Here is a 16,481-nt window from a genome sequence, read left to right as displayed (position 1 = left end):
AATGCCTGACTCAATCATGCTTTTCTGCATTTATAAATACATAAAATGAAGCTTCCTTGACATCTTCACCTTCTTTTTCCAATCTTTTTGCTGAACTCCTTCAACACTTCAGGCAGTTAATGTACTACATAGCTAATATATGTTTCTTTTAAGTACAATAAAATATATGTTCCCTCTTTAAAAAAAAGGGGGGGGAGAAGGTAAAGACAAATGAGTTTATAGGGCTAAGAGACTTTAAAGTGAGATGGGAGGTCATCAAAAAGGTAACACTTATACATGTCTCAGTAGGATCTCATAGACAACCAAAGTAGATACTACCCCTAAAATGGGACTTCTCAGGGTTCATCCCAGAATCCTCAGGATTGGGGAATAAAATATGGACTAGAGTGGACTTACTGATATTCTACCATAGACTTACTGTGATTCTAGCAATGGAAGAAATTGTTTCATTGATGTGGAAACAGTGGCCACAGGAGGTGCTGAAGTCAGGGAAAGGGAAAAAGAGGTATAAAGTGGGGGCATTTTGGGGACTTGGAATTGCCCTGAATGACACAGCAAAGACAGATACAGGCCATTGGGAGAGTCTAAACTACAATGTAAACCATAATCCATACTGTGTGGCAATGCTCCAAAGCATGTTCATTAATTGCAATGAACATACCACTCTAATGAAAGAGGTTGCTAATGTGGGGAAAAGTGGGAGGTGTGGGGAGTGGGACATATGGGAATCCTTTATATTTTTTATGTAACATTTTATATAATTTAAGTATCTTTTATTTTATTTTATTTTTAAATAAACACCCAATTGTCTGCTCACTGTTCATTCACTGCATGTTCTTCTGTGACTGCTTCTATCCATATCAGTGGCACTGGGAATCTGTGTTTCTTTTTGTTGCGTCATCTTGTTGTGTCAGCTCTCTGTGTGTGTGGTGCCATTCTTGGGCAGGCTGCACTTTCTTTCATGCTGGGCTGCTCTCCTTATGGGGTGCCCTCCTTGTGTGTGGGGATCCCCTACATGGGGGACACCCCTGTGTGGTAGGGCACTCCTTGCACACATCAGCACTGCACATGGGCCAGCTCCATACGGGTCAGGGAGGCCTGGGGTTTGAACCACGGACCTCCCATGTGGTAGGCAGATGGGCCAAGTCTGCTTGCCAAGTATCTTTTAAAAATAAATAAAAAATATATTTATAAAAAAGAAATGATGTACCATCTGAAGGAAGAGGATAAAAAATAGAAAACACAAACAAGGTAAGAATGTGGACATACTGAAGAAATCCTTTAAAAAACGATCTTAAAAAAATGCTCAAGGAGATGAAAGAAAGTACAGAGAAAAAACTAAAGTCTACCAGAAAACAATGAATTAGCAATATGAGTGTCTAAGTAAAGAGATAGAAATTTAAAAAGGAACCAAACAGAACGAGTGGAGTTGAAGGCTAAAATGATTGAAATGAAAAATGATCAGGAGGGTTCCAAGATCAGATAAGAGCTGGCAGAAGAAAGAACAAGTGAACTTGAAGAAGACAGGACAGTTGAATTGAGTCAGGTTGAGGAGCAGAAAGAGAAAAGAAATAATGAAAGAAAAAATAGTCTCTAACACAACTATGGAACACCATCAAGTGCACCAATACATGATTTATGGGAGTCATAATGGGATGGGGTGCTCTGATCATTGATCTAAGAGGTAACATACTCATGCACAAAAGACAAAATTAACAAAACCAAAAATTGGTTATATGAAAACATCAATAAAATTGTCAAACCTTTAGTTATACTGACAAAGAAAAAGAGAGAAAACACCAAAAACTAAAATGAAAAATTCAAGTGGGGCCATTAATAGTAACTTTAGAGAAATAAAAAGGATTGCAAGAAGATACTATGATCAATTGTAAACCAAAAAATTTAAATAACATAGATGGAATAATTCCTAGAAATACACAAATTACAAAAACTGACCTAAGAAAAAATAGAATATTTTGAAAGAACCATAGTAGGCAGAGTTATAATAAAATAAAAAACCTCACAATAAAAAATATCCAGAGAAGATGCTTCATGGTTGAAATCTTTTTTCTTTTTTTCTTTTTTTCTTTTTATACTCTCTGTGCATTTATGTCCCCGCTCTCCATCCTTCAAAACTTAAATTTTGTGAGCTCTGAAAAGCATTCTCTCTTCCTTCCAATCAGAATTGAGCCCTGTCTCCTTTGAGCTCTTATAAGCATCTTATTCTACCTTTCTTTATGAGTACATTGAGCCAAGTGTTTTCTGTTTGCATCTATCTCTATGATTATACAATACACACTTTGTTGGGAAGGGCAATATATTCTTTGCATATAACAAAAACTGTAAAAATACATTTGTCACATAAAAATACATTAAACAAGGGGTGTTAAACACTAATTAGATAATCATTAGAGATATTCAAAGTATATGATAATAGCAGAATTTTAACAAATGGTTAAAATCGTGGAAACACGATTATTTGAGTTTTTGGGTTTCTTTTTAATCTGTTTCTAATCCCAGTTGAAAACTGCACATATTGCCAATGTGTGTCAGATATCTAAAAACAAAACAAAACTAATGCATTGATAATTTTTTCCACTTGTGAAAAAGGTCACCAAGACTTTTTTATTTTTAGATATAATATGCTATGCAAACTAATCAATTTCTAAAAAGATAAATATAGTAATAGAGAAATCATAACACTGATTTATGGAATTCCTGTTTTCTTTGAAATCCTTTTTTACATGTTTAGAAGCTACCAATAATTCTATAATGGTAGTGTTTGAGAAGTGATTTTAAACCACTATGGTTTATGGGCTGCATTACTGAAATAAATACATAATTGCTGTGAATATTAATAGGGATTACAAAAATTCATGCTCACTGGGAAAACCAAAATTAGGCAAATACAAAACAAAAAACAAATTTCTAAGGAAACTTGGAGACCTCTGAAGTTATCTATCTAATAAGTTCAATACCAGAATAACATAGCATTTTCACACACAGGGAATTTAAAGATAACTAGCATTACTACAAGTTTGTATTGTTTTAGTGCCAGGAGATAGGTGTGATGAAGTGAGTGCCAAATTAAAATGTGGGTGGGGTTTCAAGTTTTTCTACATTTAAAGAAGAATTAACACCAATATGTTTCAATCTCTTCTGAAAACAGAAGAGGAGGGATAAGTCAAATGTAACCATGCTATGGAACACTATTCAGCCACAAGGAATGGTGTTATGGTACATACTATAGTAGACAAATAAACATGTTAAGCAAAAGAAGTCAGACCTCAAAGTTCACTTTTTAAAAATGATTCCATTTATATGCAATATCAGGAATAGTTAAATACATGGAAAGAAGATTACTTGTTGACAGAGTTTGGTAAGCATGGGGAGTGGGGAGTGGCTACATGGGCAGGGGGCTTTCTTTGTGATGTCAAAATGTTCTGGCTTTAGATCCATCTGATGTCCAACACTGAATATACTAAATGCCACTGATTGTATACTTTAAAATGGTTAATTTTATGTTATGTGAATTCACAACAATAAAAATGCACAATCACAAGTACAAAAGCTACATGATATTTTATTCAAAGAAATCCAAGTTACTTTGAAATGTAAAACTATATATTTATTTTAGGAGGCACTGGGGATTGAAATTGGGACCTTGTACATGGGAAGCAACTACCCAAAACATATATTTTAATGTATACATGGGAATATAAACATTAATTGCTTAAAATTTAAGTGAACTTTTGTTTTTCATACTTACTTTCATACAAGAAATGACACTAAATTCAGAGAAAAAAATAAAAATTAAAAATGGCAATTAAAAAGGAAACCCTGGGACTCTTTTCAAATGTTAAATTTGATTGTGAATAAAATGGCAATAAAATTATGTCGTAAAGTATGCTATGCACTAGAATTTTTACTGAATTTCTCCTTATCTAAAACAAGCTTAAAATCATCTTCCCATTTTCATCACGGTAGAAATAACACCCATAACTTAATGGAGGGACCTCGACTACAACTCCCATTTTGCTTCCTTCATCCCAGAAACCTGTTTTCTTTTGGTCACGTGGTTGTACATATTGAAAGATTCATATTTATTCCTCTTACATTTATAAATATTTCCAGATTTATTTCAGGGAAGTCCAGCCTTTCCTCTGCAGGGAGTCAGTGTCTTTGTTTCCCTTCTTCATCTCCAAGATCTGAATGGTTCCTTACATCATAGTGCACTTAAGAAACATTTATGAAGGAATAAAGGAAGGAATGAATCATTCCACCTGCCCTTCAGAATGGCTTACCTCTATTCTCCAACCTCATTTGGCGATTATAATTCTGTAATTGTCTGGTAAATCTAATCAAGAGCAACAGTGTGTGTCCCACAGAATGAAGCCCCAACTAGATTTATTATCTGCCCAATCAGGTGTAACCCATGAAATATAGCCTTTCTTAGGCTTATCAACAGCTTCTACAAAACAAAAAACAAAACAAACAAAAAACAGAGTGTATGTGCCCAAGGAGCCAGAAAATGCAGGACTTTGAGAGAAGTGCAAAGTCCTTTCCTCTGGAATGTATTTGAGAAATGGGTTGACCTCACCGTATCTTAAAATTTGAGAAATCTGCTGAGGTCGCCATCAATAAACTGTGAACAGACCTCATTCATCTATATTTTTATAAGTTCTGTTTACAATCAGGCATTTGTTGTATCAAAGAAGCATGTAAATTTTATTGCATCAACTTTGCTCTCATTAATCTCCTCTATTTTTGGCTTGATGTCCTTTTACCATTTTTGTCATGAATCTGCTTCACTAGTTTTAACTGCGTCCTCCAAAATTCTAGATCTGTGCTGTGCAGAACTGTAAGCAGCAGCCACATGTGGCTGTTAAATTTACATTGATGATTATTAAAATCAAATAAAACTTAAAGTTCAGTTCCTCAGTAGCACCAGCCAAATCTCAAGAGCTCAATAGCCTCGTGTGCTCATTGGCTTCTCTAATGGACTGTGCAGGGATAGATGCACAGATAGAGCATTATCTTAGTGGCAAGCAACACTATTGGGCATGCTGATCTGCCTCTTAGGTATTTCTTTTGTTTTATAAATAATTTATTTTCTGCCTCTCTCTATTTACTGCCTTCTGTGCCATTTCTCAAATGATGTTTTAATTGTATTTATTTTGACTTTATAAGGTAAGTGTTTATATTGTTTAACTGGTATTTTCCACAATATAAGACAAAGAATTAGCTTATAAATATTGATTTAGTTTTGTTTTTTTTCTTTCAGGATGTGTTACTTTCATATATAAATTCCTTGGAGTATTGTGGGATCCATTCTATCTTCTCTATGTTCAAGATTACTAAATTTCTTTGGATATATTTGGGTGTTGAACATCAAGAAAGGTTTGGTTTAGATATGATCCAACATGAGAAGGCAGGCTTATGATTTATAATTTGAGTTCATATTTTATTCATATTGAAGTTATTTTGTTTTATGGTATGGTTGGTGTTTGCTTTTCTGAGTATTGCTACAATCTAAGAGGCAAGAAGGCAAGAATATTTCTTTTTGTTCAACTGTCCATTTATATCTGTGTTAACTTGTACTAATGCCTAATGCATTACTGGTGCTGGGATTTGAGAGGACCCAATAAATAACCTCTCTTTAACACACCGCATTACTGAATAAAAGGAAGCAAATGACCGGTGAATGGATATCAGATACCATACTATTTTTTGACAGAGATGTTGGGCAATGTGGTTTTGATGTGTGGAAACAAAAAGTTGCCTAACATTGAACCATAGCACTAAGCAGACCTGTCTACACAGACCAGGAGGGGCTGGGCAATGACAAGCTGCTTCTGTACCTCAGTGGATCCCTTATACATTGAAGTGACACTGAGGATGCAGAATACCTGCTGCCTGGTGGTTCTTTAAGAGATCAGGAGGGAAAGACTAAGCAGAGCACTCGCCAGAGCACTCGCCCAGCCTAAGGCCACCAAGGACCTATTCCCTACTTTTGCTTGGCAGAGAATTTGTACATTTTCTGTACAATATATTTTGAATGAATGGATGCATGGGTGATTTGGCAGCATTAAAAACTTTGTTAGATCTTCTCAAGATTGACTGTAGGTATATTCTCTGTAAAATATTCAATCTCCTTTTCATGACATAATTCCTGTTGATTCCACCCTGGAGTCCACTATGAAAGGAGTTTGCTTTGATTTCCTTCACTTAATATATGTCCTTGTGACTGTTTGCATTTGACCATATAAATTCTTTTTTGTTCATCTACGGGTAGTATATACATACAAAAATCTCCATCTCTTGCTGTGATATTTGAGAAAGAATTTTTGTGTTTATAATATTATAACGGTCATATTGGATTCCATGAAGGCCTTGTAAGTATTCTCTAGTATCCCAAACAGTTGAGGAAACTTGTCCCCATATTTGGATTCTGTTTCTTTTTCTTTTTTGTCCTGATAGTAAATATTTATCTTTATCTTACAGATAGTGTGAAGGACTTTGTTAAAGAATTTTATTTTTATATTTCTTTACCCACACACTGAATGAGCATTCCAAAACTCTAAATTGTTACTCTTATTAAAATTTTTATTGATTTAAATAATAAAATTATTTTTCATATCATTCATTTCATTGTCTTTACTAGTAACATTAATTTTATCAATTTTGGATCCATTTTCCATAACTTTTATATACTCTCTACTCAGTTAAAAAGGCTTTAGTTATTTTATTCCTTTTGTTTTTTTTCCAAGTATATCCTTTGTGTATATGTGTGATATTTAAGAAATGTTTATTTTCCCTTCCTTGATATTTCTTTATCTGGAACGGTTCTCTTTGCTTTTTCATTAAGGTTTTAGACTTGCCAATTTTTCCTTCTTCTCTTCTCTTACTTTAAAATCTCATACTGTGATTCTTCTATCTCTTTGGAAGTCCTATTTATTAACATATTTATGATTTTTTTCCACCAATTCATTCTTATTATTATATAGCTGGGCGGTGGGAATCAGTGTCACCTCATGGTTACATGAATGGTTGGGAAAACAAACTCATTTTGTGCATTAGCTTTTACATGAGGATCTTGGCCCTACCATGGCCTTTAGGCCCTGAAGTCTACCAGCCTGCCACCCTGTCCAGTGCAGCTGCTCCTCTCTCACCTGCTGTCCTGTCTGCTCTCAGTGCTTGTACCACTGCAGGTCCTATGATATCTCAGGAATGTTATGTGTGTTTCTTTACCATGAAAAGTATAGCTCTAAAACTATTCTTATCTCCACTAGTATTTTAAGACTTTGTCCAGTTATACTTTTAAAATATTAATCACAGTATCTGTGCTTTCCAATACCTCTACCCCATCACTACCAGGGAAGTTCTTCAGGATTAGATATGCAGATTATCCTCATTGTTATTTCCTGAAACAGTCTTTTCTAAACAAGCCTAGCCTTTACTCTCAACTGAAACGGAAAAGCGGTCGTTTTATTTGCTGGTATAACTCTACACTTTAGACAGTCATGGCTTAGAGTTACCAGGCAATATATATTTATTTTTGAAAAAAGAGATCATCATTTATCTCAAGAATGTCACAGTGCAGCTAGTCTGGACAGTCATGGTGACATATAAAAGAACCTTGAAAAGTGAGTACTTGATTACCTAAAATGCTTGCTACTACAATAACACAGACTATCTTTTCCCAAAAATGCGTAGTAAAAAAAAGAAAGAAAAAGGCAAAATATTTTCTAAGAAAATCTCTGCACTTTAAATGAAAAATATACTAATAACTGCCAGTTCAATAGGTGTCATATGGTATCTCATTATAGTTTTGATTTGCATTTCCTTAATAGCTAGTGATGTTGAATGTCTTTTCACGTGCTTTTAGCCATTTGTAGTTCCTCTTTGGAAAAGTGTATATTCAAATCTCTTGTCCATTTTTAAAAATGGGTTGCCTGTCTTTTTGTTTTTGAGGTGTAGGATTTCTTTTTATATGCTGGATATTAGACCTTTATTGGTTAAGCAATTCCCAAATACTGTCTCCCGTTGAGTAGGCTGCTTTTTACTTTCTTGACAAATTCCTTTGAAGCACAAAAGTTTTTAATTTTGAGAATATCCCACCTATGTATTTTTTCTTTTGTTGCTTGTGCTTTGGGTGTAAAGTTTATGAAACCATTTCCTACTGTAAGATCTTGTAGATACTTCCCTACATTATTTTCTAGTTTTATGATCTTGGCTCTTATATTTAAGTCTTTGGTCAATCTTGAGTTAAATTTTGTATAGGGCATGAGATGGCTTCCTCTCTTATTCTTTTGGATATGGATATTTAGTTCTGCCAGCACCATTTGTTGAAGAGGCTATTCTGTCCCAGTTGAGTGGGCTTGGGTGGCCCTGTTGAATATCAGTTCGGCATATACATGTGGGTCTATATCAGAACTCTCTATTTGGCTCCATTGGTCAGTATATCTATCCTTGTGCCAATACCATGCAGTTTTTGCCACTGTAGCTTTGTAGTATGCTTTAAAGTCAGGTAGCATGATTCCTCCAATTTTGTTTTTCTCTTCAATATGTTTTGGCTATTTGGGGCTCTTTCATAACTGGCTTTTCCAGTTCAGTAAAAAAATACTGTTGTATTTTTGTTGGGATTTTATTAAATCTATACATCAATTTGAGCAGGATAGATTCTTAATGATACTTAGTCTTCCAATCCTTGAACATGGAATATTCTTCCATGTTCCATTTGTCCTAATCTTAGAGGGAAAGCTTTCAGTCTTTCACTGTACAGTTTGATATGTTCCTTGAGTTTTTCATATATGACCTGTATCATGTTGAGGATGATTCCTTCTATATCTAGTTTTCTAGTTTTATTTTTATTTTAAGTGCCAAAAAAACCACACACACACACACACAAAAAAACAGACCAGGATTCAAGTAAACAATAATAAGGAGAAGCAAAAGAATAAAGCCATCAGTAACTCTGGATGTTAGTTGTACTGGATAGAGACCATAAGACATCTATACTTATTATGCTCAATAATAAACAAGATAAAATGTTGACAGTGTACTGGAAAGTTTAAAATGTGACAAAGCAGATTAAAACAATGCAAAAATGAATTTTAGAACAAATGATAGGGAGATGGATGTGGCTCAAGTGATAAGGCCTCCACTTACCATATAGGAAGATCTGGGCTAGACTCCTGGGGCTTCCTGGTGAAAAAGAAGAAGAGAGAGCATGCCTGTCCAGAGAGCCAGTGCCTGCATGGTGAGCCAATTGACCGCACAGTGAGCCAAGTGCTCACGTGGTGAGCCGAGTGTCCATGCAGCAAGCTAAGTACCCATTTGGGTGCATGTGTGGAGAGCCAAGTACCCATGTGGAGAGCCAAGTGCCCACATTAGTGACCATATGGTGAGCCAGTGCCTGCATGGTGAGCTGAGTACCCAGCGCAGCAAGCCAAATGCCCATGCAGCAAGCCAAGTACCAACGTGGTGAACCAGTGCCCATTGCAAATGAGTCACACAACAAGACGATGATGAAACAAAAGAGAGACAAAGGGGAGAGTCAAGGTGAAGCACAGCAGAGACCAGGAACTGAGGTGGTACAATTGACAGGGAAACTTTCTCCACAGCAGAGGACCCCAGGATTGAATCTTGGTGAATCCTAGAGGAGAAAGACAAGAAGAGAAGACAAAAAGAGAAATTAGATACAGAAGATCACCCAGCAAATGGACACAGACAGCAAAAACAGCAGGGCAGGGGAGGGGAAGAGGAAGAAAAAAATGATATAAGAAAATTCAATTAATATGAAAAACAATAGAATTGAAAGTCAAATATAAACTCATACATCTATGTTGTTTAACTAGGAAACCAAAACCATTCAATGAGGAAATGATAGTCTATTCAACAAATGGTGTTGGGACAATGATACAGCCACATGTAAAAGAACAAAATTGAAAATTGGACCCATACTTCAAACCAGATAGGGATATCAACTCAAAATGGATCAAAGACCTAAAGGTAAGAGTCAAATTATGAAACTATTAGAAGAAAGGATTGAAGTAAAGCTTTTTCACCTTGAATTTTGAAAAGTATTGTTTGCTATGAGCAACAAAAGGAAAAATAGATAAATATGATCAAAATTTTAAATTTTTATTCTTCAAATACACCACCAAGAAAGTGAAAAGACAACCTATGGAATAGGACAAAACATATACAAGCCATATATCTGGTAGAGGATTTGAGTCTAACAAATGAGCAAAGAATCTGAATAGACATTTCTCAAAGGAAGATTAACTTATGGTCAGTAAGAATACATATTTAAAAAGTTAAGATGGAAGCAACCTAAGTGTCCTTCGACCAGTGACTGGATAAACAAAATGTGGTTAAACAAATATTCCAATATGCACACAATGAAATATTGTTCGCTATATGCAACAACATGGATGAACCTTGATCACATGCTGAATGAAATAAGGCAGATACTGGTGGTGGACTTGACCCAGTGGTTAGGGCATCCATCTACCACATGGCAGGCCTGCGGTTCAAACCCTGGGCCTCCTTGACCTGTGTGGAGCTGGCCCATGCACAGTGCTGATGTGCACAAGGAGTGCTGTGCCATGCAGGGGTGTCCCATGCGTAGGGGAGCCCCACGCGCAAGGAGTGCGCCTCATAAGGAGAGCCGCCCAGTGCGAAAGAAAGCGCAGCCTTTCCAGGAATGGTGCCGCACACATGGAGAGCTGACACAACAAGATGGCATAACAAAAAAAACACAGATTCCTATGCTGCTGACAACAACAGAAGCAGACAAAGAAGACACAGCAAATGGACACAGAGAACAGACAACCAGGATGGGGGGGAGGGGAGAGAAATAAATAAATAAATCTTTTAAAAAATTTAAAAATGAAGTCAGATACAAAAGGACTATATTGTATGAAAGAAACAATGGATGAGAATAAAAATATGATTACAGTAGACTTGAAATGCTAAAAGAGTGAATAAGTGAATTCAAAGACAGAATATTTGAACTTGAAAAGATAGGAGAAAAGAATGCAAAAAATTGAATAGGGTTTCAGGGAATTGAACAACAGCATGCAATACATAAACATATGTGTTATAGGTGTCCTAGAAGAAGAGAATGGAAAAGGGGTAGAAATAATTTTTAAGGAAACTCTGCCTGGACATTTTCCAATCCTTATGAAAGATGTGAATATCAATACTGAATAAGGACAATGTATCCCAAACAGAATAGATCCTAATTAACTTTCTCAAAGACATCTAATATTCAGATTGTCAAAGTCTAAGATAGAGAATTTTGAGAGCAGCAACAGAAAAGCAATTTAATATTATAAGGAAGCCTCAGTTAGACCAAGTGCCAATCTCTCTTCAGAAACTATGGGAGTGAGAAGGGAATGGTAAGATATATTTAAAGTACTAAGAAATCAAAAACTGCCAGGAAAGAATTCTTTACTGTCTAAGTATTCTTTAGAAATGAAGGTAAGTTTAAAGTCTCTACAGACAAACAAAAACTTAGAGAGAATGTTACCAAAAGATTTGAATCTAAGAGAGACACTAGAGTGTGTGTTAACAGCTTGCAAGGAAAACACAAGGGAGAAAGCCCTGGAGAAGAGGATCAAAATGAAGTACATAAGAGAAATTGATAGGGTTAAAAGACAGACAATATCCCACTCAGCTAACATGGAGTTGAAGAATGTCAACCACCACACCATGGAGCCTAGAGTGCCTACAACTGAAAGCAGGAGGATTGCATCCAGTATCCATGTGGAATCTAAGCCCCCTTGACATAGATGTGCAATGGACACAATCAATCCAAGGTCCACAGAGAAAATGTGGCATTGGTGTGGGAAGAGTGGCCATGGTGGCTGCTGGGTGCAGGGAATGGGAGGAAGAGATGAGATGTGGAGGCTTTTTCAGGACTTGGAGTTGTCCTGGGTGGTGCTTCATGGACAATTACGGGACATTGTAGATCCCCCCAGGGCCTACTGGATGGAATGGGGGAGAGTATGGGCTATGATGTGGACCATTGACCATGAGGTGCAGTGATGCCCAGAGATGTACTTACCAAATGCAATGGATGTGTCATGATGATGGGAGAGAGCATTGCTGTGGGGGGAGTGGGGGGTGGGGGGGGCAGTGGGGTTGAATGGGACCTCATATTTTTTTAATGTAATATTTTTAAAAAATGAAAAAAAAAGAAACCGAAAAATAAGTAAAAATTTAAAAAAAAGACAGACAATAATAAGATATGAAAGCCAAGAGATAAATGGATGAAGTAACACCTTTATAGTAGTAACACTGAATGTTAATGTATTGAATTCCCCAATTAAGACATAGACTGATAGAATAGAAAGAAAAAAATGAGTCATCTATTTATGGTCTACAAGAAACTCACCTTAGTCACAAGGACACAATTAAAAGTGGAAAGTGAAAGGGTGGAAAAAGCTACTCCACACTAATAGTGATAAAAAAAGGAGTGTATGTTGTGATACTAATTTCAGATAAAATAGATTTGAATGCAAAACTGTTATAAGAGATGAAGAGTGTTATTGCTTATTACTAAAAGGAAAAATTCATCAAGAAGAAATAACAATAATAAATATTTTTTTCTACTAAAATAGGTGTACAAATACATGAGATACACTGGCAAAACTGAAGGGAGAAATAAGCATCGCTACAGTAATAGTTGGAGACTTAAACACTCCACACTCAGCATTAGATAGAACATATGGACAGAGGATAAATAAGGAACCTGAGAGCTTCAAGAATTTGATAAATCAACTAGATCTAATAGACATTTTTGGAGCATTACACCCCCAAACAGGGATATACATTCTTCTCAACTGCTCATGGATCTTTCTCCAGTATAGGCTATATATTGGAACATAAGTCAGACCTCAATAAATTTAGAAATATTGAAATTATACAAAACACTCTCTCTGACCATAATGGAATAAAGCTGGAAATAATAACAGGTAGAAAAAGGGAAAATTCACAAATAAAGGAGATTAAACACTATACTCTTAGATAATCAGTGGGTTAAAGAAGAAATTGCAAGAGAAAGACCAATGAAAATAAGAACACAACATACCAAAACTTATGGGATACAGCAATGGTAGTGCTGAGAGGGAAATTTATAGTCGTCAATGCTTATATTAAAAACGAAGAGCTAAAATCAAAGACCTACCTGCATACCTGGAGGAATTAGGAAAAGAAGAGCAAACCAATCACAAAGCAAGCAGAAGGAAAGAAATAATAATGATTAGGGCAGAAATAAATGAAATGGTGAATAAAAAATAACAGAGAAAATCAACAGAACTAAAAGTTGGTTCTTTGAGAAGATCAACAAAATTGATAAACCTTTAGGAAGATTAACAAAGAAAAAAAAAAGAGAAGATGCAAATAAATAAAATCAGAAATGTGAAGGCTGACATCACCCATGAACCAGCAGAAATAAAATTGATTCATATGAGGATACTATGAACAACAGTATGCCAACAAACTAGACAACATTGATGAACCAGACAAGTATCTGGAAACACATGAACAAACAAAACTGATCCTAGAAGAAATCGAAGACCTCAACAAACTAGTCACAAATAAAGAATCTGAAACAGTCATCAAAAAACTCCACAAAGCAAAGGAGGTGTAGCTCAGTTTTTGAGCACCTGCTTTGCATGTTTGAGATCACAGATTCAATCCCCAGTACCTCAAAAAATACAAATTAAAAAAACCTCTACAAAATGTAAAGTCCAGGATCAGATGGCCTCACAGGTGAGTTCTACAAATCATTTAAAGAAGATCTAATACCAATTTTACTAAGGCTCTTCCAAAAATTGTACAGGAAGAAACACTTCCAAACTCATTCAATGAAACTAATACCACCCTAATTCTAAAGCCAAATAAAGATATTACAAAAAGAGGAAATTACAGACCAATTTCTTTAATGAATATCAATGCAAAATTCCTCAATAAAATACTTGTTAACTGTATCCAAAAACACATAAAAAATTATACACCAAAATCAAGTGTGCTTTATACCAGGCACGCAAGTGTGGTTCAACATAAGAAAATAACACTACTTTAATAAATAGGAGAAGAAAAATCACATGATCATCTCAATAGATACATAAAAGGAATATGACAAAATACAACATCTTTTCTTGATTAAAAAACACTCTGACAGATATGATAGAAGAAAACTTTCTCAATATGATGAACTGCATGTACAAAAACCCCACAACTAATGTTTTACTTAGTGGAGAAAGACTGAAAGTTTTATGACTGAGATTGAGGAACAAGACAAGGATGCCCACTTTCCCCACTGTTATTCAATATTGTGCCAGAAGTTCTATCTAGAACAAGTAGGCAAGAAAAAGAAATAAAAAGCACTGAAATAGGAAAGGAAGATACAAATCTTTTGTTATGTACTAATGATATGATCCTACACTTAGAAAATTTTAAAAAAACACAACAAAACTATTAGAATGTAAAGACTTTCAGCAAAGTGGCAGGATACAAGATTAGTGTGCAAAAATTAATAGCATTTCTATACACTATTAATGATCAATCTTTGGAGGAAGTCAGAAATAAATTCAATTTACAATAGTGACTAAAAGAAACAAATATTTAAGAATAAATTTAACCAAGTACATGAACTGCCTGTATTCAGAAAACTATAAAACACTGCTAAAAGAAATCACTGATGGTCTAAATAAGTGGAATCATATTCCATGTTCATTGGTTGGGAGACTAAATGTCATTAAGATGTCAGTTCTACCCAAATTGATCTGCATATTTAATGCAATTCCAATATAATTTATAATATCTTTCTTTGTAGAATTGGGAAAACCAATTATCAATTTTATTTCGAATGGTAAGTGCCCCCAAATAGCCAAAAATATCTTTAAAAAGAAGAATGAAGTTGAAGACTCTCACCTCCAGAATTTAAAGCATATTATCTAGTTACAACAGTAAAAATAGCATGGAAATGGCCTAAAGGTAGACAGATTGACCAATGGAATTGGATCAAGAGTTAATAAATAGATCCTCACATCTATAATCAGGTGATTTTTGACAAGGCTATCAAACCCACTCAGCTGGATCAGAAGAACTTATTCAACAAATAGTGCTGGGAAAACTGGATATACAAATATATCTAGAAGAAAGAAAAAGGACCCTTACCTCACACCTTCTACAAAAATTAATTCAAAATGGACCAAGGACCTATATATAAAAAATAGAATGATCAATTCCATAAACCTCTAGGATTCTGAGAGGATGGAGTAGCACAACCTCCGCCAACAACAGTGAAGTTTATGTTGTTTGGTCGTGGCATGACTGATGTCACCTATGTGGAGGAGTTGGCTATTCAGTTTCCATAAGAGGATATTCTCCTGGTAACAGCATCTCCCATCGTTATAATAATTACAAGTTTCAAGCAGGTTTTGAAAACATTGGAAGAATTTGATGCTGAAGAACAGCCAAGTATCATATTAGAAAACCACTTCCCAACATTAAGGTTATAGAATTTGGAGTAAAGCAACTTAAGAGTGAAGAACACTGCATTTTAACAGATGAGAGCAATCAGCGTGTGTGTAAGGAGCTCTGCCTGTGTGCTGGAGTTAAACCAAAGTTGATATGTGAAGAAAATTTTTATGTATTAGAGATCTATGATATAGATAGCACTCAGGAATTCAAGAAGAGCTCTCAAACACTAAAAGAATAATGATCTTAGGGAATGGTGGTATTGCACTGGAGCTAGTATATGAAATTGAAGACTGTGAAGTTATTTAGGCCATTGAAGATAAAGCTTTTGAGAATACTTTCTTCAATACAGTACCACCTGTATTCTTGACTTCAAAGCTCATTGCTGAAAACCCAGAAACTGAAATTGCACATAAAAGAATGACATACACAACTGAAGGAAGGGAAAAGGAAGAAAAAACCAAAGCTAAGGCTGATAATGTAGGCATTGGCACCTATTGGCATGAAGGCTTGAATCTTAAAGGAACAAAAGAGTTTTCTCATAAGACTTATATAGAAACCATGTGTGAAGCAAAGAAAATCTGCCTTCAAGTAGAATTTAGAATTTTGAAGAAAAAGTCCTTGACTTTTCCAAAAGACCATCATAAGTCAGTTAAAACAATTGATAAAGAGATGTGGCCTGTCACTAAAGGACAAATACTGCATGATCTCACTTATATGAAGCAAGTATATTGAGCAGACTCATGGATGTAGAGTCTGGAAGATAGGTTACCAGGAGATAGAAGGGGAGTAGAGATTGGTAAGCCTATGCTTAATGTGGGAAAAATTTATAGTAAGAATCATTGAAACAGTTTGGTAATGGGTGGCAGTGATGGTGGTACAGCAATATGAATAATTAACATTGCAAAGTATGAGTGTGAATGTAGTGAAAGGGGAAGGCTTGGGCCAGCCATGATATTAGAAGGAAAGCAAGAGGATAAAAC

General features: G+C 35.4%; 1 pseudogene; it reads left to right on the top strand.

Annotated features, from left to right (window-relative positions):
- The window catches only part of LOC101411028 (pyridine nucleotide-disulfide oxidoreductase domain-containing protein 1 pseudogene), a 43,388-nt pseudogene extending 27,155 nt beyond the window's left edge, over positions 1–16,233 (top strand).
- The last annotated feature ends 248 nt before the right edge of the window (positions 16,234–16,481 follow it).

Source organism: Dasypus novemcinctus, chromosome 20, assembly GCF_030445035.2.
Source record: "Dasypus novemcinctus isolate mDasNov1 chromosome 20, mDasNov1.1.hap2, whole genome shotgun sequence".
In the NCBI taxonomy this organism is placed as follows: Eukaryota; Metazoa; Chordata; class Mammalia; order Cingulata; family Dasypodidae; genus Dasypus; species Dasypus novemcinctus.
The sequence above is the reverse complement of the archived record's forward strand: the minus strand, read 5'-3'. Positions and strand labels throughout refer to the sequence as shown.